This window comes from Glycine soja, chromosome 2 (genome assembly GCF_004193775.1).
Source record: "Glycine soja cultivar W05 chromosome 2, ASM419377v2, whole genome shotgun sequence".
Taxonomy (NCBI): domain Eukaryota; kingdom Viridiplantae; phylum Streptophyta; class Magnoliopsida; order Fabales; family Fabaceae; genus Glycine; species Glycine soja.
Window position 1 is genome coordinate 37,509,636 of NC_041003.1, and position 5,852 is coordinate 37,515,487.

The following is a 5,852-nucleotide window of genomic DNA, read 5'->3' on the forward strand; positions in this document are numbered from 1 at the left end:
GATTAATGAGTAGGAAATACTGTAATAATTAAACCTATATATGGACAGATAAAATAATAAAACAATATTAATTACTCTCTTAGTTCAAAAATAAGTGTCATACTAGGTTTTTTTACACATATCAATAAAAGTTAACAAATGCATAAAGAAGAGAAATAATTTTACAAAACTAATGTTACTATTAAATTACATTGAAAAATTAAAGTGACACTTATTAGGAGTATTATTGAGAAAAACAAATAATATTACACTGAAAAACTAGCATAACAATCATTTTAGGAAAATTATTTTTTCCAATGCAACACTTATTTTGAAATGAGGGAGTATATATTATTATATCTGTATGTTATCCTCTTAAATGGACAGATAAAAAATATTAATTTCAAATTTAATATGATAATTTCGCTTCCATTATCTACCACATATGGTAAGCCATTTAAATATTTTATTGTAAAATCCATTTAATTATTTATTGTACATGAATTGAATTACCATTTTTATGCTATACACCTTAGATGACCAAATATCTCTAACAATACCTTTCCTAAACCAAGTCTAGTTACATCTTAGAAAGAATTATATAAACCACAACATCAAACATGAAAAATACACATCAAAGTAACATTTCCAAAAAGTCCTTGTTGCGAAAACCTTAGAATGTAATCATCAAATGACTTTATGAAAAATAAATCTAAATATAAATTTAACATATTGTCATGTTTTCATTACAAATATATGTAAAAGAGAACAAAAGATTTTTTTAGATACGTTTTAACTTTGATTTAGGGTTAATATAGTTTTGACTCCCTTACCTTTTTCATACTTTAATTATTAGTCCCTTAAAAAAACTACAACATTTAGTCCTCCATTAATTTTCAATCAATATTTTTAGTTCCTCTAAAAAATGTCATTTTTAGTCCCTCGTTTATTACTATTGTTCAAAATTACTCCTTGTTTTGCCCATTTTAGTCTCTCATTTATTTTATATTTGAGACTAATTTTGCCATCCAAAACATAAATGAAAGTCTAAAAATGGACAAATTTTTTGAAAGGAGCACATAAAATTGCTAACGAAAATTAATAAAGGATTAAAATTTGTTAAAGAAATTGAGTGACTAAAAATTAGAATTTGAAAATATTAAGGACTAAAAACTTAATTAATCCTTGATTTTTCACTTTTTAGCTACAACTTGTACATTGAAAAAGAGTGGATATCCATTATGCAGGGAAGAATTTATTTACTTTCATATTCTTTAGCAAAAAAGACTAGTTGGAGTAGGAACTCAATTTGAGTCCTTGGAATTTTGATAATAAACTAATTGTTTTGGAGGAACTTGATTTTGAAAAATGTTTTTTTAGTTCTTCTTGACTGATGTTTAGTGGTTTGGATGCACAATTTTTGGTGTTTTTTGGCCTCATGATGAACCAAAAAAAGCATTTATCATATTTGAGGAGTAAAAATATAATTTTTAATATGATGGACGGAAAATAACATATCCAAATTTGAGTGAGTAAAAACATATTTATTAAGCCTTTTAGTTTTTGTTTGTAACTTTTAAAACTACTAGTTTTCATCTATATGCTTTTGGAAAGAAAAAAAGTAGTTCCTAAAGCTAACACCTTTTCCACCTATGGAAGAAACAAAATTTGTGTATTCCAAATAATATGAGTACCATTTAATAAATATTAATATAATTATTAATGATTATACTTTTAATTAGGGAAATGATTCTTGAACACCCGAAGGGTCTATACACATTGAGAGAAACAAGAAGATAAGAGAGATAAATGATTGGTAAGATTGGTGATAAATGATTAATAAGATTAGTGTTCAAATATCACCAGTCTTTCAATTATGTACTCATGTAAGAATTAAATCAAAACAATGTATGTAATCATTAAATAATGGCAAGGAAATAATAATAATTATTAAAGTATTACACTGATAAATTAATAAAACATTAATTATATTTTTAATTTGTACATTATCTTCTTAAATAGACAGATAAAGAATAAAACAAATATTAATTTTATTATCAACATGAAATTCTCATTTCCTTTATCTCCCTCATATGGAAAGCCAATTAAAAAGTATTTTATTGTAACACAATTAAATTACCAATTTTATGCTAATACAACTCAGATAAGACAAGAAGTTCTATACACCAAATGTCTCTAACAATACTTTCCTTGAATTCAACCTAGTTTCATCTTAAAAAGAAGTTATGTATACAAAACAACATCAAGAAGGAGAAAATCACATCAAAGTAACATTTAAATATTTTATTGAAAAATCCCTCTAATTATTTATTATACATGAATTTAATTACCATTTTTATGCTAATACACCTCATATGACTAAATGTCTCTAGCAATACTTTTCCTAAACTAAGTATGGTTACATATTAAAAAGAATTATACAAACAGCACAACATCAAATGTGAGAAATACACATCAAAGTAGCATTTCAAAAATTCCTTCTTGCTCCTTTCTTAATTGTTCTTTTCTAGTCACTATCATGGTTAGAAAGAAGATTCACCTTACATACATAAACAATTCCCTGAAGAGGAAGGAAACATTCAAGAAAAGGAAAATTGGTTCTTTCTCTTCCAATTCATTTTAACTAAATACTTTATTAGCTATCTTTGTAGCATGCATATTTTTCATTTCGTAAAATTTCAATTCCTAACCATTTCTACTTTCGATCATTTATCCTTACGGATTGCTATGCTTCTCAACAAGTTTTCTCAAAAAAGTTGATGAGATCACTACCCTTTGTGACATTCAAGCATGTGCTGTCATTTATACTTTAGATGAACCCGAGCCTGAGGTTTGCCCGTCTAAGTAGGGAATGGAAAGTGTGGTTTCCATGTTTAGGAGAGTTTCTGAATTGGCACGAAGCAAGAGAGTGTTGTGTCAAGACATAATGACTAACCAACAAATTCAATAACAAGGAACTAAAATGAGAAGAACCTAAATTTTCTATTATGACTACAGAAAAATGAACCATTATCACCGCCATAGTAGACTGCAAAAGAGAGATCAATTCATATGAACCACCAACATGATTGTTTGGAACACAGAAGCAAGACCATTATTAGATTTAACAATTGTTAATTACCAATGCTTTCACAGTCAATATTATTTATTTCTTAGTGATTGAGCTCGTACCCGAATCAAATAAACATTAAAAATGCAGTATCTAGGAAGTGATCCTAGGTCGTCTCCCAACGAGCAATGATTAACCAAACGTTCATAACAGATAGTAATAAAATAGTACTGAATTAGGGGGGGTTGTTTGTTTTTGTAATTTAAACAGCAAGAAAAATCGAATTAAAGAAATCATAGAATTAAAACATGTTGTTTCCCCTTGATTCACAAGCAAGTCTCTTATTCTAGGTTACAAGGATTTATCCCTAATCAGTTCAACCACTTAATCCAACCCTAAATTGAATTACTAAGCAAAAATTAACATATGGTTGTCATTATGTGATTAAGAAACACATACACCAATTAATCATGAACGAAACTGATCATTAAGCATGAACGTAAATTAAGAGCATAGACAATTAATCAAGCATTAAGCATGCATGGATTAATAGCAACAAATACAGATCAATTGGTGAAGAGGAAAAAACTGATCAGAATTCAATAGTAATAACAAAACCTCAAAGAGAGTTGTGCTTGATCCTTAAGAGAAAACAACGCTGGAGACTTAGCCTTCCATTAATCAGCAGAAACGAATTTGAATTCAAAGGCAAAAGCATAAAACAAAATTGCAATTGGAAGCAGAAAATGAAATTTTATTCAATGTGAATAGTGCACATGAACAGTAAAAACTAGAATTGCAAAACCGTAGAATTATCTCCTCTCCAAAAACTTTCTCTGCCTCACTAAAACCCTAGTTCTGTTATATATATGTCCTCAGCCCCAAAGCTTACAAATCTGCTTTAAAGTCCAAGCCCAAAAGCAAAATAAAATAATACTGGCCCAAATAAAATAAAATTGGATAAAATAAAATTGTCTGCTCTCTTCAAGTCCAAGCCGGTTCAGCCCAATTCCAGATCCAAGCCCAATTGCTTATAATTCTCCTGAAATTAAATTAAAAACACAAAATTAGTCAAGTAGGTCCAAATGATAAAACTGCATAATTAATTTGACAATTAAGGCTAATCAGTAATTAAAATGGTGACAAAAAGGGTTAAGAAATAGAAGAAAATAATGACACATCAAATCCCCCCACACTTAGCCTTTTGCACTCCTGGGCAAAATCAAAAAGCAAAGCAAGGAACAAATCTAGAGACATTAAAGAGAAACAAAAAAACACAAAAACATTTACATATTTCTCAATGAATCCCAAGGAATGAAAGGAATGGGCAACATCCAACACGTAAAGAGTTAAAGAATCAAGACAGTCATGAAAATCATCCAAGCACCTCAAACATGGCAAGGTAGTCAATCAGCTCAAGAATTGAATAATAAGTGATAAAGACTCACAAGATATCTCTATCTCTCAAGTGTCTAGGCTACTGTTTACTCTCAGGGCACCCATGAAAACAAATACCACATAGACTTGGCAAGACTCTAAAATTGGCAACCACACCACAAACACATGCACATGAGGATCAAAAGGTCTTTTAAGGTTGTAATGGGGCCAAGGACAAGGTAGAGGAAAGTATGGGATAAGTAGCTAAAACCCAAAGGAATAGGGGAGCAATGGGGAATAAGTGGGAACTAAGAAAAAGTTGTAAACCCCAAAACCAAAATTAAAAATTAAGAATAAAAAGTAAACCCAAAACAAAATCAACCAAGTCCTCAAACCAATCCAAGTCTTCAAACCAAGACCTCATTTATTCACTTCATTCTTTTTTCTGTTTTTTTTTTAAATGTGAACAATGGCAATTGAAAGCATTTGAAAAATAAAGCAACAATTAGGCAATATATGTATATACACCAAGCATGGCCAAAATACATCATCAAGCATGGCCAAGAAAAACATATCATCTAATGAAACATACCCCCCCACACTTATTCCCAAAACAATTCCAAAGCTCCAAAATTCCTTAAGGGTAGGGTGAGATCATGGTTTTTCACTTAAGGCTTGTAATGAGCTTCAAAACAAAGAAAGGGGAACATAGGCTCAAAGGGGCTATCAAAGGAATTAATTCAAGGTAGGCTCATTTGGCTAGAGGCTTATAAGAACAAAATGCCTAAATCATCTCCCAACATGCATGTGAAGCATGAAGTATCAACAAGAGTCAAGCCAAGCCTATTGTGCAAGCAATCAATAGGGCAAAACACACCGAATAAAATAGATGATGATGGCTCAAATTCTCACCAAGGGTAAATATATAACTTTCAATTCAAACTTTCAAAACTAACTTGACATGTAGAGAAAAACAAGGATTTCAATTCACAAAATGCCAAGAAACTCCTATTTCAAAAACAATTACCCATTACGTGTACATAACCCAAAATTCAAAGAGAAACATGCAATGTTGTACACAAAACATAAAACCAAAATAACAAATTTAACCTAGAAAACCAAAATAACAAAATTAAACTAGAAAACCCAACAAGATTAAAGAACAATCTCCCCCGCCCCACACTTAAACAACACATTGTCCTCAATGTAGCACAATCACAAGATCAAGAGCAATCAAAATAATCAATAATTTTGGACAAGTGCAATAAAAATAAAGAAAGAGACAGAAAAAGAAAACTCCTTAACTCATGGCGGAAGAGAAGTAGGGTGAAGTAAGGAGGTCTCCTCCACCACAACATCCACTAAGGAGGGATTTGTGAGCAATGGTTTCAGCCGGAGTCCGTTGACCTTGAAGCTCTTATATGTG